Source organism: Vulpes vulpes, chromosome 9 (assembly GCF_048418805.1).
Source record: "Vulpes vulpes isolate BD-2025 chromosome 9, VulVul3, whole genome shotgun sequence".
Classification (NCBI taxonomy): Eukaryota; Metazoa; Chordata; class Mammalia; order Carnivora; family Canidae; genus Vulpes; species Vulpes vulpes.
Genome location: NC_132788.1, coordinates 58996916 through 59022476, shown reverse-complemented (window position 1 = coordinate 59022476; position 25561 = coordinate 58996916). Strand labels below are relative to the sequence as shown.

Below are 25561 nucleotides of genomic sequence, written 5' to 3'. Positions count from 1 at the left end.
AGCACCTGCCTTTGACTCAGGTCAGGATCGTGGAGTCCCAGAATCGGTCTGGTCTGCCTCAGGCTTCCTGCGGGGAGCCTGCCTCTCCCTCTGCCTAGGTCCCTGCCTCTTTCTTTGTCTCTCATGAATAAATAAATAAAATCTTTAAAATTTAAAAAAAAAAAAGTGTGGCAGGAGCACCTGGGTGGTTCAGTTGCCTGGGTGTCTGACTCTTGATTTTGGTGCAAGCTGTGATCTCAGGATCGTGGGGCAGAGCCCTGTGTCAGGCTCTGCATGCTGGTTATGGAACCCACTTAGGATTATCTCTATCCCTTTCCCTCTGCACCACTCCCTTCCCTGCCCAGTTTTCTAGCTCTCTCTCTTCCTTTCTCTCAAAAAATTAAAAAAAAAAAAAAGTGTGACAACCATTACTCCAGATCCTTAGACCCAGTTAGACACTAGAGGATGCTGGGATGCTGGTCCCTGTTTGGGTTTTGGGGCTGAATCAGATTTGTTTCAGATTTAGGGACTAAGAAAAACTAGGGGGGGAGCGTGCCCCCCAATAAAAATTGTTGAGCCCCTCCCCCCACAACATTTGGAGATTAATGGAAAGAAACCAAAAGCTCTTTTTTTTTTTTTTTAAACCAAAAGCTTTTAAAAGGTTTTCCCCAGCTGACTCTCCAAGGTGGGTGCCTATTTAAACAGCCAGAGCCAGTCCAGCCTCCTTTCTCATTCTGTCATCTAAGTTTCTCTGTCTGTCTCCTCTCCCTTTTCCATCTTTTTCTCTGGTCTCTCTCTCTCCCTCCCTCCCCACCAACACATATGCAATTGACAACAGCAAAAACCAGAAAAGAGGCATCCAGTTTAAGAGAAGGAGATTGCTCGGTCTTAAATGTCAGACAGACCTGGATTCAGTTCCCAGTGCTATCCTCCACAGACTGAGATCATTGCATGGCAGCTACATTCATTCTCAGAGCCTCAGAATCCTCCCCTGGAAAAAAAGGCATGCCTGCAACTCAACAATAAAATGACAACCTACTTTTAAAATGGTCAAAGAATTTGAACAGACATTTCTCTGAAGAAATGGGCAGTAGCACTTGGAATGATGTTCAACATCTTTTTATGAAGAGAAATGCAAATCAAAACCACCATGAGAGGGCACCTGGCTGCCTCAGTTGGAAGAGCATATGACTCTTAATCTTGGGGTTATGAGTTTGAGCCCTATGTTGGGTGTAGAGATTACTTAAATAAATAAAACTTGAAAAACAAAACAAAACAAAACCGCAATGCAATACCACTTCATACTCTCTAGGATGGCTACAATAAGAAATCCAGATAATAACAAGGGCAGACAAGGATGTGGAAAATTTCGAGCCTTCATGCACAACTGGTGGGATTGTAGAATGATACAGCCACTTTGGGAAAGTTTAGTGATTTCTCAAAATGTCAAACATAGATTCACCATATGACCCTGCAAGTTCACTCCTAGGTATACACTCAAAAGAAGTGAAGACCTATGTCCACACAAAAATTCATATACCAATGTCCTCGGCCGCTTTATTCATAATGGCCACAAAGTGGAAACAACCCAAGCTGATGAATGAATAAACAAAATGTGATACAATCGTACAACACCATTCAGCCAGAAAGAGGGAAGAAATGCTGATAACAGACTACAACATGGGTAAACCTTGAAAGCATGATGCTAAGTGAAATAAGCCAGCCAAAATTATGATATAATCCCATTTATATAAAATGTCCAGAATAAGCAAATCCTTACAGATAAAATCCACAAAGTAGGTTAGTGGTTGTCATGGGAAGGAGGAAATGCAGGGTGACTGCTAAAGGGTCTGGGGTTTATTTGGGGATGACAAAAATTCTAAATTAGATAGTGGTTGCACCACTCTGTGAATATAGAGTTACTAAAAAACACTGACTTGGACACTTTAAAAGTGTGAATCTGATGGCATGTGAATGAGATCTCAATAAAGTTGTTACTGAAAAAAAAAAGAACGAGGCCTCCCCCCGCCCCCCCATAGGGTTGCTATGAAAGTGGAGTGAGGCCTCTGGCAACGGGATGCCCAGCACATCCCCAGGGTGGAGCCCATGCGGGAGAGAGAGCGCTCTTTTACAGTGGCCTGGAGAGGATTTGAGAGCACAGGTACCCGGGCGTTTCAGAGGGCTACACCAGCCCCAGTTCGATGAGTTTCAGAGACAAGAGGGATCCCATTATTTATAGATCTGTTTGGTTTGGACCCAAAACAAAACACCGCACACTTCCCTCACCGCAACTCCCCACCAACACGCACTCCTGACTCAACATTTTTCTGGCAGTTTCTAAACAAAGCAGGATAAAATAACCAGCACGTGCCTATCATCTTTCTTACCCCCCTTAAAAAGAAATCGGATTGGCTGGAGGCCTGACGGCCAACTGAGAGGAGAGGGGTTGGGATGCTCCCTCGGAGCGCGGGGTGGGGGTGGGGGTGGGGGTGGGGCTCCTGGTGCAGGTGGGGGGGTGGGAGCGGGACAGGGAGGGGCGGGGCTCCCCTCCCCCAAGGCCTGGCTCTGCCTCTTCAGCATTTTCTCCCCAAAAGTGCATTTGAGCCCAAAGCTGACTGGCTTTTGAGCCCAAAGCTGACTGGCTTCCTCATCCTCTCCAGCCCACCAGGCCGGGCAGGAGGGCGCCTTCGGAGCGGCCGGGAAGGCAGCGGCCTTCGCTTGTGGGTCAAGCACAGAGACTGGGACGTTTTGAGGGGAAACACCTTCGTCTTCCCAAGCGTTTGGTTCCACAAAGGCAGAGTGGGCGAAGCCTTCAGAGCCCTAGTTTGGCTCTTCACTTTACAAATGGGGAAACTGAGCCATCAAAGTTTTTTTTCTGAAGGTCCTGCAGCAGGTCAGCGACAGAAACAGGAGTTGGGTCACCTGCTGTAGCAGGACCTGGCCTGGCCGCAGCCTCAAGACACCCCAGGGAGGTGCATATTTGTCATCCTCCCCCGATACTTCTAGAGGAGGAGGCAGGTGCTCAGCCAGCTGGGCAGGCGCAGAGCTGGGATCCAATCCAGGCCCACCGAGGCACCCCAAAATGTCAGGCCGGTGGAAGAGCCTGTCCTCCTAAAGATCAGCACTCCACTCGCCCCTCACCCGGCTCGTGTCCCATTACCTGTGGTCCGGAGGCCGGTGTGGGCCGCCCGCGGAGCCGTGTGCGCTGTGCAGATGCCAGGAGCGCAGGGAAGAGCGCGGCCGCGGCCAGGCCACGCCCCCGTGGCCCGGAGGGGCGGCGCGTGAGTTGCCCGGGGCCCCAGTGGCTCACCCGGGTGGCATTCCTTCCTGCTGGTGCTATCGGCCCCAGGCCTTCCTGTCTGACTGGAGTCTTCCTCCTGACACCCCAGGCACCGCAGATGGGGCGGCTAAACCCTCAGACCCGCGCCCTGGGCAGGGCCACGACTGCTGACTCAGGAGGCAGCGATGGAGGGGGTAGTCGCAGCGCCCTCGGCTGGGCCACGCTCTGGGCACAGAGAAGGTGGGGTGTGTTCCAGATTCCCACCTCGTTGGTGAGTCTGACTCAGGACCCAGCCGTGTGGGCCAACCCAATGCTTTCCCAAGGGGTGAGGCAGCAGGACGGGAGGTCCCAGGGCTCAGAGGACTGGGGGACTCCTGTGAATGGGACTGGCGGTGCCCTCTCCTGGTGAGGAAACTGGGCAAAGGCTAGAATATCCATTGCCTTGTGGAGACAGGAAAAACACAGGTCCCAAGGGGGTGTGTGGGGGGGACTGACCTACAGTGAGTCCAAGAATAACCCCAGCTCAGCCTGCCTCTGCTGCTTACTGATCAATTTGGAAGTAGGACAGTAAACAAGTCCTACACTGTCCTGGGGAGCACCCAGGCCAGCTAGAGACAGGCCATGACAGGCCCCAAGAGGGCAAGGCCCAGGGAGCTGTGGGTTCCCAGGAGGGCTTCCTGGAAGAGTCATTTGCATCTTAAGCTCAGGCCAAAATCTCAGAGTCATCCCTGACTCTGCGCTCTCATACTCTGTATCTGGCATATCTGGAAAACCCTGTTGGCTCCACCTTCAACATATCCCAAAGGCAACCTCTTGTCTCCACTTCCATGGCAACCACCCTGGTCCAGCCAATATGATCACTAGTCTGTTTGCTTCTGCCCTCAGCCTAGTAACTGTCCTAATCATGGCAACCAGAGGGATCCAGTTAAAACCTAAGTCAGTGGGGATCCCTGACTCAGTGGGGCTCAGTGGTTTAGCACCTGCCTTTGGCCCAGAGCATGATCCTGGAGTCCCAGGATCCAGTCCCATATCAGACTCCCTGCATGGAGCCTGCTTCTCCCTCTGCCTGTGTCTCTGCCTCTCTCTCTCTCTCTTTCTCTCTCTCTGTCTCTAATGAATAAATAAATAAAATCTTAAAAAAAAACAAAACACCTAAGTCAGCTCATGTTCCTCCTCTGCTCAGCACCCTTCCAGGGCTCCCACCTCACTCAGGATAAAACTCAAGTTCTTACAGAGCAGTCTACCATCTGGGACCCACCTTTTGTTCTCTATGACCTGCCTGAATTTCAATGACTCCCTTTCTCGCTCTGCCCCTCTACGACCAGGAACATGCCCCAAACACCAGTTAGGTTCCACCCTCAGGGCCTTTGCACTGGCTGTTCCCTCTGCCTAGAATGCTTTTATCCAAATAGCCACCTGGCTCCTTTCCTCACTTCTTCAAGTCTCAATTCAGATGTCACCTTCTCTGAGAGACCTTCCCTGACCACCCTGTACAAAGTAGGGGTGGCACCACCTTTCCCCATCATCCTGCTTTATCGATCGCCATCTTACATACTATATGTTTTTTGTTATGTGCATTTCCCCATTATGTATTGTTTGCTTCAGGACCTAGGGACAGTGTCTGACACATGGTAGGTGCTCAATAAATTTTGTTGAATGAATGATCTGAAAGGGAAGCCCAAGAAGTGAGGCAAGGGCATTCCAGGCGGAGGGAACCACATGTGCAAAGGCTTAGAGGGAAGAGGCACTGCTTGTATTGAGGATCTGGAAATAACTCAGAACAGCAGGAGAGTCAGGGGCTGGAGGACGGAAGAACGGAAAGCATCTAGAGGCAGGGCCTGGAGAGCTAGACCAAGGAGGCTGGATGTTATCCTGAGAGTGATGGGGAGTCATAAAAGAGGAATATGATCAAATCTACATTTAGACAACTAGTTGGCTGCTGTGTTATAGATTGGTGAAGCTGTGAGGGGCAGGCATCCAGGTGAGCACGAGCCATAACAGGAGAGATAAGGACCAGGGACAGGGTCACTGCACTGTCCCAAATATTAGCCACCAGCCACGTATGGCTATGGAGCCCTTGAAATGTGGCTGGTCAAAATTGAGATGTGCTTTAAGTGTAACACACACACTGGATTTCCAAGACTTGCTATGAAAAACCAGAATATATAATAGTTCACTAATAATTTTTATATTAGTTACCTGTTACAAGTTGATATTTTGGATATACTAGGTTAAAGAAAATATGTTATTAAAATTAGTTCCAAAAAAAATAGTTCCACCTGCTTCTTTTTGCTATTTTTGATGTAGTTACTGGAAAATTTAAAAATTTTTGTAGGTACATAGAACTCACAATATATTCCTGATGGACAGCCCTGATTTAGAAGGTAGAACAGGCGGGCGGCTAGGTTGATGGACTGTGAGGGTAAGGGAGACCCTCAGTCTAGTTATAGGTCTCCTCTCCCTTCCAGCTGCTCCTGTCTGGTGAGACCATGTAGTCCAGAGGCAGAAAGAATGGGCTGCAGGGGAGAGACATAGAGTTAGTTTTCATCTCAACACAAGCACACACACAAAAGTTCCTGTCTTTACAGTAAGAACTACCCAGAAATGAAATAGGTTGACAGAATAGACAATGGATCCTCCATCCCCGGAGGTATGTAAGAAGAAAGTTGAAGACCACCATTAAGCAGGGGAAAGGAAGTTGAACTGATTAGTTACTTTCAAAATGTGGTCCCTGGGCTCCTGGGTGGCTCAGTCGGTTGAGTGTCTGTCTTTGGCTCAGGTCATGATCCTGGGTCCTGCCATGGAGTCCTGCATCAGCCTCTCTGCTGAGTGGGGAGTCTACTTCTGCCTCTACTCCTCCCCCTAGCTCGTGCTCTCTCAATCAATAAATAAATAATCTTTAAAGAACAAAAAACAAGGGTCACCTGGGTGGCTCAGTGGTTGAGGGTCTGCCTTTGGCTCAGGGCATGATCCCGGGGACCTGGGATCAAGTTCTGCATTGGGCTCCCTATGGGGAGCCTGCTTCTCTCTTGGCCTGTGTCTCTGTCTCTCTCTCTCTTTCTCTGTCTTTCATGAATAAATAAATAAATAATCTTAAAAAAAATAAAAAGAACCACTGGACTAGGGGCACTTGGGTGGCTCAGTGGTTGAGTGCCTTTGGCTCAGGGTGTGATCCCAGGATCCTGGGATTGAATCCTACATCAAGCTCCCCAGAAGGAGCCTGCTTCTCCCTCTGCCTATCTATGTCTCTGCCTCCCTCTGTGTCTCTCATGAATAAATAAATAAAATCTTAAAAAAAAAAAAAAAAATCACTGGACTGGAGAATACTTTGTATCATTTAAAGTTTTCAATGACTGGCACATGGTAAGTGCTCAAAAAAAAACTGGGTCTTCACCTTCTGTTTGCTTTCTAATCCCAGAGGAAGATTCTTCTCTCTGAGCAAATGAAGAGTTTACTTCCTGCCTCACCTGTAACACCAGGTGGTATGAACCTAACCCAGGATGGAGGCACAATCTCAGGGCATTTCCTATCTCTGACACAGGTAGATTGCCAGGGCTGCAGACAAGGCAGCTGGAGGCAGAAGGGAGGCCCCAGCTCAGCCCCCTCCTGAGGTGAACTCATTGCCCCATGTGTGTGTGTAGGGAGGGGTGGTGATTCAGAAGGCAACCTCCCACCGTCCTGTGGGCACAGCTGACAGCCCCAGGGAAGCCAGCTCAGCAGATGAGCGTGGCATCAGGCTTCCCTACATTCCAGAACTGCCAACTGGGGGGCCCACCTGACTCAGCAAAGCACGTGACTCTGGGAGCAACAGAAAGCTCAGCCTCCCTCTCCACATCCATAAACATGGGGAGATGGCAGTCCCCATCACTGGTGACATTATTTGTATAAAGTGCTCGGAGCAGTGCCTACACACAGTCAGTCTTCAGGATGCCTCAGCATTCCGATGATGAGGCCACTGGGATCCCTCAAGCAGATGGCAACTTCCCAGTGACTTCTTAGGTCTGAGAGTTATGCCATGCAGGCGTAGGGGGGAAGGAATGTGCTCCTACTAGGAATACTCAGGAACCTGGTTCTCTCCGTGAGTGTTTGCTTAGTCACCAAATGGATGTCTGTGAGGACAGGCCTGTTTTGATCACCTTGAAACATTTTAAATGGATCCTCTAAATTGAGGAGCATTGGCCCCATTTCATAGATGAGAAAATGGAGGGTCAGAGAACTGAAATGGTTTATTCTGAGTCACATAACTAACCAGAAAGTGGCTGGGTCAGGATTCAAAGCCAGCTTTCCCTGACTTCAAAGCTGGGACTTTTCCCACTCTTCCATGCACAAACTTCAACCTAAACTTCTGGTTTAGGGATCCCTGGGTGGCTCAGCGGTTTGGCGCCTGCCTTTGGCCCAGGGCGCGATCCTGGAGACCCGGGATCGAAACCCACGTCGGGCTCCCGGTGCATGGAGCCTGCTTCTCCCTCTGCCTATGTCTCTGCCTCTCTCCTCTCTCTCTGTGTGACTATCATAAATAAATAAAAAATAAAATAAAATAAAATAAACTTCTGGTATAGAAGCCACTCCATATGTCATTGAAATCCATGTTTGAAGAGTCAGCCTCTGGCCTAGACTGGAATCTTTGCAACTGCATATTCTTTGAGAAACAGCTGAAGCTGATGCTGTTTGAGATGGAGTTTAAAATATTCCTAAATCCAGATTAAGCATGATTCACACTAGCCTCTGGGCCTCAGTTGTTTCGCCAGTAAAATGAGCAGGATGAAAACCAGCCTCACCTGAAGGCAGAGGTTGGATCTGGTGACCCTGACAGCACTCTTAACTCTCAGATTTCAGGGTCCCTATGCCTGCTTTAAAGAATGAGGACTAAAGTTAAATTTTAAAAATTAATAAAGAGAGAGTGGTATTGGGGGGTGATGGGGAGTTAACCCAAGCTCCTTCTGATAAATGTAAAAGGAAGGATTTGGACTCAATTTAAGTGGCTTTCAAACTTTCTCTTTTTTCATTTAAGCTGAAATATCCTTTTGACAAATAAAATTCAACACAAACTACCAGACTAGGGTGGATTTCTTTCTAGTTGAAGTAGGGGCTGTGGGGCTGTTGATGGGAACATCTGCTTGGCATCCCTGTTGGCCTAGTAGGCAGCCCCTGGAGTGCCCACTAGAACCCAAGGGCCCCAGGGAACCCAGTCTGACAAACACTGGAGGGTGACAGTACAAACCGTCTCTAGAAATCTCTTTCAGGGGAACAAACAGATCCAGAAAATGGTCCCTTTGATTTCTAGAAAAAACTACCTCGGTCTGACCATGTGTGTTGTTGTTGTTGTTGTTGTTGTTGTTGTTTTTTAATTAAACTTTTTATAATATACTTGAGATAATTATTTATTTGAGATAATTGCACACAGTTTTAAGAAATAATACAGAGATCCCATTTACCCTTTATCTAGCTTCCCCCACTGGAAACACATGAAGAACTACAGGACAATTTCACAACAGGGATATTGTAATTGATACTGTTAAAAAACAGAACATTTCTATTACTACAAGGATCCCTCAAGCTGCCTTTTGAGAACCACCCCACTTTTCTCACTTTTCCCCCTCTCTGATCCCTGGCAACCACTAATCTCTTTTCCATTTCTGTAATTTCATTATTTCAAGAAAGTTATATAAAGGGAACCATATAGTATGTGACCTTTGGGGATTAGCTTCTTTCATTCAGCATACTTCTCTGCTAGATTCATTCAGGTCGTTATGTGTATCAATAGCTTATTCCTTTTTATTGCTGAAACTATTCCATGGCTTAGATGTGCCACAGATCATTAGTTATTCACCCACCGAAGGACACTTGGTTGTTTCCAGTTCTATTATGAAGAAAGCTGTTACAAACATTCATATACAGGCTTTTGCATGAAAATAAATTTTTATTCCTCTGGGGATAAATGCCCATGAGTGCAGTTATTAAGTTATATGGTAATTACACACTTAGTATATTAAGAAATTGCCATAATCTTTTTTTAGAGTGGCCGTACCATTTTGCATTGTCATCTGCCATGTATGAGTGATTCAGTTTCTCCAGATCCTTGCCAGCATTTGATGCTGTTGCTGTGTTTGTTTGTTTTTTTTAAGATTTAAACATTTTATTTATTCATGAGAGACACAGAGAGAGGCAGAGACACAGGCAGAGGGAGAAGCAGGTTCCCTGCAGGGATCTTGATGTGGGGCTCGATTCCAGGACCCCAGGATCCCAACCTAAGCCAAAGCCAGATGCTCAACCACTGAGCCACCCATGTGCCCCTCTTGCCATGTTTTATCTGAGTCCTTCTGATGAATCTCATTGTGCTTTTCCCTAATGGTTAATAACATTGGACAGCTTTTCGTGTGCTCATTTTCTATCTGTGTATACCCTCTTTGGTGAAATTTTTATTCAAGTCTTTTGCCCGTTTTCTAATTCAATTGTTTGTATTTTTACTGTTGAGTGGTAAGAGTTCTTTACATATGCTGGATACAAATCCTTTGTCAGATACGTGGTTTGCAAATATTTTTTCCCAATTCAAGTGCTACCCTTCAAAGTGCCAAACAGTCTTTCTTCTAATTCTCAGGACCTAGCTGAACAAGGATGCAGACTGAACAAGCATTCTTTTGTTTTGTTTTGTTTTGTTTTTAAGATTTAATTTATTTATTTGACAGAGAGAGAGTGAACATAAGCTCGGGGAGCGGGAAAGGGAGAAGCCAGCTCCCCGCTGAGCAGGAAGCCCAACATGGGGCTGGATTCCAGGACTTTGAGATCATGACCTGAGTCAAAGGAAGACATTTAATCCACTAAGCCACCCAGGTACACCCTGAACAAGCATTCTCCAACACATTTTACTGATGAGGAAATTGAGATCCAGAGATTAAAAGGACCTGACCACCAATGCACAGGGAGTTTGGGGGCAGAGGTGGGACTAGAACCTAGACCTCCTGACCCTCAGCCCAGTGATCACGCCACTTTGTAGAAAAAGAGACACCCCTCTTCCCTCCACTGTCATCTCAGGTGCTCACAGCACGGTCTAGGGCTGGTGCCCTAGTTGAGGTTGTCAGTCAAAGAAGAGGGATGTCTGCTCCTGAAGATGAGCCAGTCTCCCAAAAGGACCCTGTGTTCAGAAAATGTACTCCTTCCTCCAGGCAAGAGAAGGGTCTGACCCTGGAGCAGCTACTATGTAGTGAGCTTCATGGGAGAAGCTAAGGCCCTGAGGGGTTAAGTAACTTGCTTCGGGTCACACAGTGATGAAATGATTAGATTTAGGGTTGAACCGCAGTTACCAAACTCCTGGCAGCACCTTCCTTTCAGCCCTGAGTCTGGCTTTATGTAGGGAAAGAAGAGAGAAATCTGGTGTATTCAATGGATCCCATAGGAATAAACATTCCGCCCTCAGGTAAGGAAAGAAGCAACACTCCTTTGGAGAAAAGTGATCAGTAACAATCGTGGATGGGGTAGGGGACTCCTCTTTCCTGGGAGGTTGTGGTGCCATTAGAAGAAAGGGAGAGGGGCAGCCCGGGTTGCTCAGCGGTTTAGCACCACCTTTGGCCCAGAGCCTGATCCTGGAGACCCGGGTTTGGGTCCCACATCGGGCTCCCTGCGTGGAGCCTGCTTCTCCCTCTGCCTGGGTCTCTGTCTCTGTCTCTGTCTCTGTCTCTCTCTGTGTATCTCTCGTGAATAAATAAATAAAATCTTGGAAGAAGAAGAAGAAGAAGAAGAAAGAAGAAGAAGAAGGAGAAGGAGAAGGAGAAGAAGAAGAAGAAGAAAGGGAGAGAAGTGATTTGGGACCTTGGGTCCTCTGGCTGAGTATGGGCCGTGGGGTCCTTAGGGTTTGTTTTTCCTGCAGGTCAGAGAATCAGGGGAGGGAGAGAAATGAATAAAGCTTCCCATCAGATGGGGGTTTATTCAGGGCCTGGGTCCCCACAGGTCTGGCCAAAGAGCAATGCCCTTCATTTGCAGAATAGAAAGGACACAAGCAAAATGGAACTCTGCTGCTCTGAGCAAGGGCCCCAGAAACTGGCCTCCAGGGAAACAGGACAGCTGGGGCTGACCCCACCCAAGATGGCAGGATTCGGTACAGAGGTTAGGGGTGAATCTGGTCTCATCTTGAGGGCCTACTGGGAGCTAGTTTCTGACCAGCACTCAGCTGGAGCTTTTTTATTTTTTTCTAAGATTTTATTTATTTATTCATAAGAGACACACAGAGAGAGGCAGAGACACAGGCAGAGGGAGAAGTAGGCCCCTCAAGGGAGCCAGATGCGGGACTCGATCCCCAGACCTGGGATCTTGTCCTAAGTTGAAGGCAGATGCTCAACCATTCAGCCACCCAGTCCCCATCAGCTGGAACTTTTACAAAGGGATATGATGCATTTCCTGTCTCTCTGCCTTACAGGTGGTCTGGCAGACAAAACATATGGAAATATCAGTTACAGAATTCAGAGCCAAATGGAACCCCATTTGGGGTTCCAGCCAGAGGCTACTGGAACCACCTGTAGTTAAACAAGTTGGGTTTGCTGCTACTCACAGAGGCAAGGGAGAACATGCCTTTGGTGACCATGTGGTGTCCTCATAGAGGGTACTAGAAAGAACCCATTATAAAATTGGTGCTTTGGCTGGATGGTTTAGGGGAGGGCCTAAGGTAGGAAGGGTTCACTAGATTGAATGCTACCAGAAAGGTGGGGCAATTCCATGATGAGACATCTTGATAAATCTCATCTACAGGGAGGGAAGCTATGATCCATAAAGATGTAGCAGTCACAGTGATTTTAGCCAACAGAAGGGTGCTTAGTATTTTGTGGGTGGCACAGGGACCTTGTTTTGTCTGGGTTGAGACACAATTGTGAAATGGCCTTGCTTTGTCTCTATCATGGCCCCAGAGGGATCTTACACAAGGTTGGTGTTCCATGAAATTGCTTGTGTCCTGGCAGAGAATAGCATGGCCCAACTGTGAGCACCAGGCCAGCTTCCAGATGGCAGTGGCTCCTCTTTCTCCTTCCTTCCTTCTTTTTTCCTCTCCTTCCTTCCCTCCCTCACTCTCCTCTTTCACTTTCTCTTTATTTTTATTATTTTTTAAAAGTTTTATTTATTTATTCATGAGAGCCACAGAGAGACAGAGAGAGAGAGAGAAAGAGAGAGGCAGAGACACAGGCAGAGGGAGAAGGAGGCTCCATGCAGGGAGCCTGATGTGGGACTCCATCCCAGGACTCCAGGATCACGCCCGGGGCTGAAGGCAGATGCTCAACTGCTGAGCCACCCAGGGATCCCCCCCCACCCCTCTCTTTCTTAGGGCTTTTGAAGCTTTGAGTCAGCAGTACAGAGTAAAAATCTAAGACAGTGTCTTCCATATAAAATAGATCTGTTATTTACTAACTCTGTGACTTTGTGGGAGGGCAGCCTCAGTTTCCCTATTTGTAGCAGCAGAGTGATAATATACTTTTCTAAGAAACTAAATGCAAACGGACATCCTTGACACAATCTGGGAAATTTGAATACAAATTAAATATTCTATTACTTAAGATTCATTGTTATTTTGGGCAGCCCCAGTGACCTGGCGGTTTAGCGCCGCCTGCAGCCTGGGGTGTGATTCTGGAGGCCTGGGATCGAGTCCCGCGTCGGGCTTCCTGTAGGGGGCCTGCTTCTCCCTCTGCCTGTGTAACGCCTGTGCCTCTGCCTCTCTCTCTTTCTGTGTCTCTATGAATAAATAAACAAAATTAAAAAAAAAAAAGATTCATTGTTATTTTTGTTAGGTGTGATGATAACACATCTGTTATGTAAAAACAATGTGATCTGTTGGTGATGCAGAGTGATTACCAGTGATGTGACACTGTGTCTGGGGTGTGCTTTAAAGCATTCCAGCAATGGGTAAAATGTGGGAGGGGGGAGAGAGGAATCACCATTGGCTAATGTTGATAAGAGTGGAAGCTGGGTGGCTTGTAGGTGGGAGTTCATTATACAGTCCTTTCTACTGTGTGTGTTTGAAGTCACCATCATAAAAGTCTTTAAGAATACAGTGTGTCACTGGGCCCACATTCCACAGCATCAGAGAGGTTATCCTGTTCTTTTATTTTATTTTATTTTTAAAGATTTTATTTATTCATGAGAGACACAGAGAGAGGCAGAGACATAGGCAGATGGAGAAGCAGGCTCCCTGCAGAGAGCCTGATACAGGACTTGATCCCAGGACTCCTGGATTACAACCTGAGCCCAAGGCAGACACTCAACCACTGAGCCAACCAGGCGTCCCTATGCTGCTCTTCAATAGTGTCTGGACTGTGCTTCCATGTCTTTGTTTGAACCCATGTGGAGGTATTCAGCAGTTAGATACTGGGAGACTGCTAGCTAGAGACACCATCCTGGAACCTCCAGCTGTGAACTGTGAACCCACCCCGGTGTTGTCTGACCCTCAAGTACAGTCGTGTTCTTGAGGAGGGGTTCAACAATCTCTAAATAGAGAAGTGTGAGTTGTTAACCCCTATGACAGAAAGAAAGAATGTAAAGAAGAGAGGCAGAAGGGAGAAAGAAAGGGAAGAAAGGACAAAAGGAAGGAAGGGAGGAAGATTTTTAGTTCTTTTTTTTTTAATTGTATTTATTTATTAATGAGAAGCTCAGAGAGGGAGAGAGAAGCAGAGACACAGGCAGAGGGAGAAGCAGGCTCCATGCAGGGAGCCTGATGTGGGACTTGATCCTGGGTCTCCAGGATCAGGCCCTGGGCTGAAGCCGGTGCTAAGCCGCTGAGCCACCAGGCTGCCCATGGGAGGAAGATTTTTAAAAAGGAAGCTTTGAGAGCATCTTGAGATCTAAGACCAAGAGTTTGCAAATAGTTTGTGTCTGCTGGAGGAGACAGTGCCTTCGGCCACGGAATTCTAAGAACTCTGGAAACTGACTCCCTTGCAAATACTGTCTGGACTGAGCTCAAGCTCAGATGTCACACGACGCACCTGTCCTGTGGGCATGAGGGGCAGGCCCAGGATGGCCAATGATGAAGTCTGAGGATGCGGAGATACAAGGTTGTGTGTCTGGAATGGCAGCCTGGTGGTCTGCCTGGAGGATGTACTTGGCTCCTTAAGGCCTGATTCAGACGTCCGACCCCTCTCTCCTGTGTCCCCATAATCCTTCCCTCAGCCATCTCACGTCAGTGTCTGTCTCCCCTATTAGGTGTCATGATAATAAAACAGCAAAAACTAACAGCTACCATTTAGTGCAGGCTTGCCATGCGCCAGGTATTCTACTAAAATCTTTACCTCCCAAGGTGGGTGCTATTATTTGCATTTGATAAATGTAGAAACTGAGGCACAGAGAGATTGAGTCATCTGCCCAAGCTCACACAGCTAGAGGGTACTCAAACTTAGCTTTTTCTTCCCCCAAAGTAGTTGCTCTAAGGTGTATCTCTAATCAGCTTGCCTTTATAACCTCCTGTGCCCTGCAGATGGCCTGACTACCTGGCAAACACTCCAAGGAACACTCCCTTTGGTCCTTGGCTTCCCCCCCACGGTTGGGAGTCTGACACCCTTTCCCAGAAACCTCACTTACTCCTCAATTATGTGAGAGAACAAGAATTCAATCTTGTTTTCTTCAAGCCACAAACACCTTTCTCCATCTCAGAAAGAAGTTTAGTCTTATAAATAGGCCAGAACTGAGAGCTAGAAGACCTCAATTTGAGTTCTGGTGCTGGTTTGTGTGACTTTAGTCAAATTGCTTAACCTCTCTGAGCCTCATCTTCTTCAGAGGGCAAATGGAGAAGTCACCTACCCACAGGACAACGTGTGTGGGAGTGTGCAATAAGTGTTTTTTATTTTATTTTTAAAAAGATTTTACTTATTTGCAGGGCGGGGGTGGGGGGAGTACAAGCAGGAGGTAGTGGTGCAGAGGCCGAGGGAGAAGCAGACTCCCCTGCTGAGCAGGGAGCCCAGACTCAATGCCAGGACTCTGAGCTCATGACCTGAGCTAAAGGCAGACATTTGACCAACTGAGCCACCCAGGCATTTCCAATAAGTGTTTCTTTTTAATTCTGCAATAGAAGGTGAAAGAATTCATCCAGGTCCCCTCTGAAATGGCCTGGGATCTCACAACATGGAATGCCAGGAGCTGGGCAGAGAGCCCTGCTGAGATCCAAACAGAAGTGGGACCTAGGGGGAGCAGCCTGACCTCCTCACAGGACCAAGAGAAATAACCTCTGGGCAGAGGGCTGTGTCTGGGGGGAAGAGGCTGGTTCTGCTGCCTGGGTCTTCTCCTCAGGCAACACTTTAAGCCCTGACCATGGGCCCGTATGAGGAGGAAGATTGGTTGACGAAACCCATCTTCAGATACCTATGGGGTACCTGTTGGTGGAAAGTTCAGGAATGAACCAGTTCTGACCCCTATTCTAGGGTAATACCTGGCACATGGCTGCCAGAATAAAGACTACATTTTCTAGTCCTCTAATACCTGTGTGTGGCCAATAGATTGTAAATGAAAGTATATACTCCAATTAGAATGTGGAGGTGATGGCAGGAGTCAGAGTAGCAACATTTGATCATGAGGTACTAATGGAAAGGTTAGTTACAATGAGAGCAGACATGTAAATTGAGACAATATAAACCAAAAAATAATGAATCATATCTTCAAAGTGCTGAAAGAAAGTAACTATCAACTTAGAATTCTAAATCCATCTAAATATTTAAGGGCAAAGACGTTGTCAGACAGAATGAATACATTTATCATTCCCAGATTTTGGCTGAAAAAAAACTTCATGATTTCCTATATCAAGAAAAAAAGAAAGGCAGCCTGGGTGGCTCAGCGGTTTTAGCGCCACCTTCAGCCCAAACAGTGATCCTGGGGACCTGGGATGGAGTCCTGCGACGACGGGCTCCTTTCCCTGCATGGAGCCTGCTTCTCCCTCTGCCTCTGCCTCTGCCTCTGCCTCTGCCTCTCTTTCTCTGTCTCTCTCTTTCTCTGTGTGTATCTCATGAATAAATAAATAAAATCTTAAAAAAAAATAAGGGAAAAAAAAGAAATTGAACACAGAAGGAAGGAAAGAATCAAAGAAGAAATTGTTGTGAAGAAATTTTTGTAAAGAAATTGGTGGGCAGCCCGGGTGGCTCAGCAGTTTAGCGCCGCCTTCAGCCCAGGGCCTGTCTCTCATAAATAAATAAATAAATAATTTTTTTAAAAAAAAAGAAGAATTGGTAAACATGGGTAAATCTAAGTAAGTGTTCTCGGAAATAGCACATAACTTGAGATGTATAAATACAAGGTAGAATTCAAATTTATAATAAACAATGATACACAACAGCCTGGAGATATTGGAGTTAAGATATTGTAAGATACTTGTATTATTCAGGATGTGAGTAGAGGTATTAATTAACTTATTTTTTTTAAAGATTTTATTTATTTATTCATGAGAGACACAGGCAGAGGGAAAAGCGCGCTCCATGCAGGGAGCCCGACGCGGGACTCCTTTCCGGGATCCCAGGATCACGCCCTGGGCTGAAGGCAGTGCTAAACCGCTGAGCCACCCGGGCTGCCCTATTAATTAACTTATAAATTATATTTGGATTTCAGTAAATCAAGTTCATCTGTAAAAATGTTAAAGATAATCCCTAAACTAATGAGATAGAATGCACAACTTCCATCAAAGGGGAAAAAAGGAAGGGACAAAGAAAATTTGATCAATAAAGCAGGAAATAGCAAAGAAAAGGTAGGGTAAATTACACAAAATAGAATATAAGTGAGGATAAAGGTACACCAACCATATCAGTAATCGTAACGAATATAAATGGACTAGTTTTGCCACTTGAACAAATTGGGCTGTAAGAAATTCAATCTAGGAATCTTAATGGCAGAGATAGATTTTTAAAAACTTTATTTTGATACAAATTATAGACTCACAGGAAGCAGGAAAAATAATACAGCTTGGGCTTCCCTAGATACACCCAGTTTCTCCCAATGCTTACATCTTATATAACTATAGTACAATAGCAAAGCCAGATTGACATCAGCACAATACCACTAATTAGACTACACACCTTATTCCGCTTTTATAATACTTTACATGTGTTGAGTTGTGTGCACGGTTTCTATGCATTTAACCCATGTAACTAGGGGCCCCTAGGTGACTCAGTGGTTGAGCTTCTGCCTTTGGCTCAGGTCAGGATCCCGGGGTCCTGGAATCAAGTCCCACATCAGGCTCCCTCAGGAAAGCCTGCTTCTCCCTCTGCCTGTGTCTCTGCCTTTCTCTTTGTGTCTCTCATGAATAAATAAATAAAATATTTTTAAAAAATCATGTAACTACCACCATAATCAAGATACAGATAAATTACAAATAAACTACCTTGTATTACTCCTTTATATTTGTGGACTTTTTAATAAATGGTGATAGGGCAACTGGGTCACCATTTGGGAAAAACATAAAATTAGACTTGTATCTCCTACCATACAGAATAATAATAAAAGTCACAGCTGAGATCTGCTTACCTAGAGCAAAAGCCACTAGGAGTCATAAACTGATAGGAATCCTTAGATGGTAATCTTAAAAAATTGCCAGAAGCTGTGTGTGGACTAGCACAAGAGTGAGAAACTTTTGAGGGCCACGGTCTTAAGGGGTACCCCATACTTTTGTGAGTTTTACCTCTGGGAATCTCACTAAATTCTCAGAGTGAAGCCAAGAGAGCTCTTTCTGGTTCTGAAAAGAAGAGGCAAAGGGTAGCCACTGTGAAATACACCCAGAGTATTCTCCATAACAAACACCTGCTCTCCGGGGAAAAAGACTTTACCAATCCTTATCCCATCTAGGGCAAAGACATTTCTCCCACCTAGCAGGGCAAGGACAGATCTTGTTAGATGTTCTAAAGTGGAGGAATAAAACTAAGAAACGTGCACAAGACTCACAGCCCAGGGACACAGGTGCACTGAAATACTGAGATTAAATTATAAATCAATTGAATGTCTGCCTTCAGCTCAGGTCATGATCTCAGGGATCATGAGCCCTAAGTCAGGCTCACTGCTCAGCAGGGTGCCTGCTTCTCTGTCTCCTCCTTGCTCACTACATCTGTCTCTCTCAAATAAATAAAATCTTTTAAAAAATCATATGATTATAAATCACTTCTCTTCTTTCACCCTTCACCATGCCACAACAGGGACCAGAATAATAATAGTAGATTATCATTGAAGGAGCTGTATGATGCAGATTCTCTCTGTGGAGGAGAATCTAGGGAAGCCCAAAGTCAACAGGGAAGATCAAAACAAAGGCACTAGAAGAATTTGAAGCCTCTAGCAGCTATAGCTACAGATAACAATAAGCAAGCCCAACTCCTACCCAAATTAACATAAATTCCCACACTAGACCCTTACTTACCTTGGTTCCTATTCACCAAAACATCATGTCTGGCTTTCAACAACAAAAAAACCAAAATGCATGCTAAGAAATAAGAAAAAAAAATACATGTGATTAACATTGTTAAGGGCTTGTAACAATGAATCAAAAAGAAACACTAAAATCAAAAACACTATGGTAGAAGTAAAGAATAATTTTGGTGGACTCATTAGTAGACTGGACATGGCTGAAAAAAGAATCAGTTCAGATGTCAATTCTCACCAATTTGATCTATCGGTTCAAAACAATCCTAATAAAAATCCCAGCAAACTATTTTACAGGCATTGGCAAACTGATTCGAACATTTGTATGGAAAGGCAAAAGACCTCAAACAGAACAGTACTAAAGATCAACAAAGTCAGAAGACTGATCCTACCTACACAAGTTCAACACTTGCTATAAAGCTATACTATAAAGCTTACTTACTTACTTACTTACTATAAAGCTACAGTAGTCAAGAGAGTATGGTATTGGCGAAAGAACAGACAAATAGAACAAATGGAACAGAACTGAGAGCCCAGAAATAGACACACATAAATATAGTCAACTGTTCTTTGACAAAGGTGCAAAATCAATTCAATGGAGAAAGGATAGTCTTTGCAAGAAATGGCACTGGAACAATGGTGTGCCCACATGCAAAAAATAAATGTAGATACAGACCTTATACCTTTCACAACAATTAACCTGAAATTAATCATGGCCTACATATAAAAGTATAAAACATCTAGAAAAAAATATTGGAGGAAAATCAATATGAGCTTGGGTTTGGTGATAAGTTATTTGATATAACACCAAAAGCATGATCTACAAAAGAGAAAATTACTAAGTGGGACTTTATTAAAAGTAAGACCATGGGACGCCTGGGTGCCTCAGTGGTTGAGTGTCTGCCTTCGGCTCAAGGCATAATCCTGGGTCTGGGAATCCAGTCCTGCATCGAGCTCCCTGTGAGGAGTCTCTTTCTTCTTTGCCTGTGTCTCTGTCTCTCTCTCTCTGTCTGTGTCTTTCAGGAATAAATAAATAAAATCTTTAGAAACAAACAAACAAACAAACAAACAAAAAACCCTACTGCTCTGCAAAACATGCTATTTAGAGAATGACAATACAAACCACTGGGAGTAAATAATTGCAAGTCACATTTCTGGTAAGGGACTTGTATCCAAACATATATAAATTTAAGCCTCTTAAAGCTCAACAGTAAGAGCACACCTCACGGAGGAAGATACAGAGATAGCAAATAAGCATATGAAAAATATTCATCATTGTTGTCATTAGGAGATTGCAAATTGGAACAACAATGAAATAGTGCAAGGTGACTATTAGAATGGCCCAAGTCCAAAAACTAACACCACCAGATACTAGTGAGGATGTGGAGCAATCGAACTCTCGTTTATTTTTGGTGAGAATGCAAAGTGGTTCAGGCACTTTGGAAGACATTTTGGAAATTTCCTATAAAGTTATATATAGCTTAGCATATGATCCAACAACCCCACTCCTAGGTATCTACACACTGATTTGAAAACTCGTGTCCACACAAAAACCTGCATGTGAATGTTTATAGCAGCTTTCTTCATAATTGCTAAAAACTGAAAGCATGGGACACCTGGGTGGCTCAAAGGTTAAGCATCTGCCTTTGGCTCAGGGCGTGATCCTAAGGTCCCGAGATCAGGTCCTACATCGGGCTTCCTGCATGGAGCCTGCTTCTCCCTCTGCCTTTGTCTCTCATGAATGAGTAAAATCTTTAAATAAATAAATAAAATAAAATAAAATAAAAACTGGAAGCAACAAAGATGTCCTTTAATAGGTGAATGGACAAACTATGGTACATCCATACAACCAAATATTATTCAGCAATAAAAAGAAATGAGCTATTGAGCCACAAAAAGACATGGTTAATTTTAAATTCTTAAAATAAAAAAAAAGAGCCAATCTGAAAAGGCTACACACTGTATAATTCCACCTAAATGACATCCTGGAAAAGGCATAGCTATAGATACTGTAAAAAGGATCAGTGGCTGTCAATGGATCCAGGAGAAAGAAGAGGAGTAAATAGGTTGAGCACAGAGACTTTTTTTGGGATGATGAAACTATTCTATATGATACTGAATACATGACACTATTTCTCGAAACTCAGGACTTTATAGCACAAAGGATGAATCTTAATATATTCCAATTTTATAAAACCATTTAGGAGGGTCAGGGGATTCGAGGATGGAATGCAGAATGTGACAAAGTGATCTAACCATATTATAAATGTATTCAACAACCAACAGAGTGGGGGAGAAGGGTGCTGACCTAAATCCTTTGGAAGTGAGTGGAAGCCACAAAACTAAAGGCAAAAGAAGATATACATAGTACTCTACTTGATCAAATTGTTTCCTCTGGGGATACAGGTTAACAATTTTTTTTAAAGATTTTATTTATTTATTCATGAGAAACACACAGAGAGAGAGGCAGAGACACAGGCAGAGGGAGAAGCAGGTTCCATGCAAGGAGCCTGATGCAGGACTCGATCCCAGGTCTCCAGGATCAGGCCCTGGGCTGAAGGTGGCGCTAAACCACTGAGCCACCCTGGCTGCCCCAGGTTAACAATTCTAATATTTGTATACATATACACTGGAAATGAACAATTAGGTAAATGGATGACTGATGGTGGGAGCCAGGTTTCTCATTGTTGGAGTAGGTTACAAATTAATTAAAGACACACACATATGCTGATGAGGGTATGTCAAAAGGACACAAGAACCAACTGAAACTCTCAATGGCCAAAGCTAAAATAATTTGAGCAACAAAATAAAGTAGTACCAGATTATAACCCAGAGTATAAAATAAATATCCATAGGTCCATATTGATATAAATAAATCATTGGGTAAATAAATAAATGGGAGAGAATAAACAAATATCTAGTGCAGAAGAATTTAAAATAATAAAAGTAGATACTCTACCCTCAAGAAGGTAGAGCATAACTCCCTACAGTCTTGCTCTAAATCCTGTTTCTTCTTGAGCTTTTTTGTGTGAGTTTGTGAGCCAGTTAGAACTCATTTATGGCTCAGGTGAAAAAAGTAAATTAATTTCTCACAGGAGTAAAGGTTAGCAATTCTGAAGATACTGTATATGTATATGTATATGTATATGTATATGTATATGTATATGTGGCATGATAAGAAATGAATATTTGATCTTTGCTCTCAGTTCCCGACAAAGAGCTCCTAAAACCCTTATAATTTCTGGAGTTCATGATGGTGATAGGAACATCTCACAGAGTTCCTAAATTCCTTGACATTTCCTGGGTGACAGGAATGTCATTTGTTGTCATGAGGTGAGTCTTGGTGGGCTCTGGGATAGTGTCAGAATGGTTGGTGGCTGGCTGGTCACCAGAAAGACCAAGCCATGAGTAGAAGCCTGAAACTTGCAGTCTCTGGGTTGGGGAAAGAGGTTGAAGATTGAGTCGATAATCAATAATCAATAAGCCTATGTGATGATGCTACCATAGAAATCCCTAAACTATGGGGTTTGGAGAGCTTACAGGTTGATGAACACATCCATCTGCCTGGAGGATGGTGGACCGAAACTCAATGGAGACAATAATTTCTGTTCTTGGGACCCTTCTAGACCTCACCTTAGGTACCTCTTCATCTGGCTGTTCATCTGTATCCTTTATATATTTATAATAAACCAGTAAACATAAGTAAATTTTCCCTTGAATTTTGTGGGCCATTCTAGTAAATTAGTCAACCTGAGGAGGGGGACATGGGAACCCCTGATTTGTAGCCAGTTGGCCAGAAATATGAGAGGCTCAGACTTGCAATTGGTATCTGAAATGGTGACAGTGTTGTACAGATAAGCTCTTAATCTTTGGCATTTGTGCTAACTATGGGTAGTTAGTGTCAGAATTGCATAGTGTGAGGAAAAAAGCATACATTTGGTGTCAGAAGTATTATAAGTAGAGAAATAGTTTTCCTTTAGAACACTAGGATTGAACCAATAAGTAAATGCATTATAGGTAACAAGAGCAACATTTTTAAAAAAGATTTTATTATTCATTCATGAGAGACACACACACAGAGAGGCAGAGACACAGGCAGAGGGAGAAGCAGACCCCATGCAGAGAACCTGATGTGGGACTCGATCCTGGGACTCCAGGATCATGTCCTGGGCTGAAGGCAGGCACTAAACTGCTGAGCCACCCAGGGATCCCCCAAGAGCAACATTTTATTTTCAAGATTTTATTTATTCACAAGAGACACACAGAGAGAGAGAGAGAGAGAGAGAGAGAGAGAGAGAAGAGAGAGAGAGAGGCAGAGACACAGGCAGAGGGAGAAGCAGGCTCCATGCAGGGAGCCTGACATGGGACTCGAACCCAGGTCTCCAGGATCAGGCCCTGGGCTGAAGGAGGCACTAAACCGCTGGGCCACCTGGGGTCCCCAATAGCAACATTTTTTAAAAAAGATTTTATTTATTTATTTATTTACGAGAAACACAGAGGCAGAGACACAGAGAGAGAGAAACAGGCTCCCTGCGGGGAGCCTGATGCAGGACTCGATCCCGGGACCCTGGGATCATGACCTAAGCCAAAGGCAGACACTCAACCACTGAGCTACCCAGGCATCCCAAGAGAAACATTTATTACCGTCAAAGAAAGAAGTTACATATAGGGAAGGGGGAAGGCACCTATTGTACTGCTCACTCTATTAGGTGTCAGCTCTGCCTCCCAGGGGATGACGGGTTTGTCACTGGAGCAGTCTTTTGACTTTCCTGAATAACCAGCTTAGTGGGTTCGCACATAGAAATCATTAGCCCTGGAAGACTGAGTTCACAGATACAGAGAACAGACTGGTGGTTGCCAGAGGCAGGGCGCCTAGGGAGGTAGGAGAAACAAGCAAAGGTGATCAAAAGATAAAAACTTCCAGTTATAAAATAAATACGTCATGGGAATATAACATACAGCTTGGTGACCACAGTTAATAATACTGTATTGCATATTTGAAGATTGCTAAGAGAGTAGATCTTAAGAGTTCTTGTCATGAGAAAAAAATTTTTTCTGTAACTATGAATGGGGACAGATGTTAAGACTTGTGTTGCTTATTTTGCAACGTAAACAAATATTGAATCATTATGTTCTACACCTGAAATCAACATGTTATATGCCAATTATACCTCAATCTAAATTTTTTTTAAAAAGAAGAAAAAAAAAAAAAGGAAAGGGAGAAGGCTAGAATGAACCCTGCCTGTGGTGATGGATTGAAATCACATCAGTATGAACTCATGGTGTTTATTATAAATACAATGTCTTAGTCCATTAGGGTTGCTATAACAAAATACCATACACTGGGTGGCTTCTAAACAAGAGAAATTTATTTCTCACAGTTCTGGAGGTTGGGAAGTCGAAGATCAAGGCACTAGCAGATTTAGTGTCTGGTGAGAGCCTGCTTCCTGGTTCAGGGACAGCCATATTCACTGAGTCCGCCTACAGTAGAAGGGGTGAGGGATCTTTCTGAGGTCTCTTTTATTGATTTTATTTATTTGTTTGCTAAAGAGTTTTTTTTTAAAGATTTTATTTATTTATTCATGAGATACAGAGAGAGAGAGGAAGAGACACATAGGCAGAGGGAGAAGCAGGCTCCCAGTGGGGAGCCTGACGTGGGACTGGATCCCGGTACCAGGATCACGCCCTGAGCCAGAGGCAGATGTCAACTGCTGAGCCACCCAGCTGTCCCTGTTTGCTAAAGATTTATTTATTTATTTGAGAGAGAGAGAGAGAGATAGTGAGAAAGAGTCCTAGCAGATTCAGCGCTGAGCATGGAGCCTGATGTAGGGCTCCATTTCATGACCCTGAGATCACGACCTGAGCCAGAACCAAGAATCGTACTGTGCCACACAGGTGTCCCTATATATATGTTTTTAAAGATTTATTTATTTTAGAGAGAGTTAGAGGGTGAGTGGGTAGAGGGGCACTCAGAGGGGGAGAATGTTTGAAACAGATTCCCTGCTGACCATGGAGCTCAGACATGGGGCTTGACTCCACAACCCATGAGATCATGACCTGAGTTGAAACCAAGAGTCTGACACCCAACTGACTGAGCCACCCAGGTGCTCCTATTTTATTTTATTTTTAATTGAAATATAGTTGACATACAATGTTACATTAGTTTCAGGTGTACAACATAGCAACTCTATACTGGAGTCTCTTTCAGAAGGCACACGAATCTCATTCATGAGGGCTCTGCCTTCATGACCTGATCACCTCCTAAAGTCCTTACCTCCTTATACCATCACTTTGGGGGGTAGGATTTCAACACATGATTTTGGGGAGATGCAAACATTCAGACCATAGCATATAGATCAATGTGTGTATATGGGGATTAGTAGACATACATATATTTCACAACTCTGTCTGCAGAGAGCACCTAGAAGAAAGGACATGGCAAGCAATGAGCATGCCCAGCTCCAGATCTCGGTTTCTGAGCACTATGCTTTAACCAATTGAGCTAACTGGCCTTCACAAAGAAAATTTCCAACATTGAAGAAAATTCTGTTGGACAGCACTGGTCTAGAACCCGGCTACCCAATAAGTGTGTTATAAAGATATTTTTAATCTTCATCTTTGGGTGAGAAAAACAGTCTAGAGAGGTTGTGTTATTATCCCAAGGTCACACAGCCAGGAATCAGCCTAGTAGGGATCTGAACCCAGGATTGTTTTGCTGCAAAGCACATGCTATTCCCTTTCTTAAGAGCCAGGAGCTTCCTGGCTACGTAGAGAGGCACAGGGCTCTTCTGTGCTCCTACACATCTTCCAGTCCTGAGCTTATACCCAACTGTGAAGAAGGTGTGGAGAGCTTCACGTAAGGATTGTTGCCCAAGGCATTGAGGGATCTAGGGTCAGTCCTGATTGCACCTCGGATCCCCTGGCTGTTCCACCTTTGGTAAGTCTCTCTGC

At 44.6% G+C, this 25561-nt stretch overlaps 2 protein-coding genes across 3 annotated transcripts in view; one reads left to right on the top strand and one right to left on the bottom strand.

Moving 5' to 3' along the window:
• Positions 1–3550, bottom strand: part of TMEM40 (transmembrane protein 40) — a 33019-nt gene extending 29469 nt beyond the window's left edge. The window contains exon 1 of one of the 2 annotated variants that reach the window (XM_026016944.2): positions 3140–3550. The gene's annotated coding sequence lies outside the window, so the exon portion shown is untranslated. The remainder of the gene's footprint in view (positions 1–3139) is intronic. The other variant, XM_072720254.1, reaches the window with a different exon arrangement.
• A 21472-nt stretch (positions 3551–25022) lies between these two features.
• The window catches only part of CAND2 (cullin associated and neddylation dissociated 2 (putative)), a 35082-nt gene continuing 34543 nt past the window's right edge, over positions 25023–25561 (top strand). The window contains exon 1 of the mRNA XM_026016940.2: positions 25023–25547. The gene's annotated coding sequence lies outside the window, so the exon portion shown is untranslated. The remainder of the gene's footprint in view (positions 25548–25561) is intronic.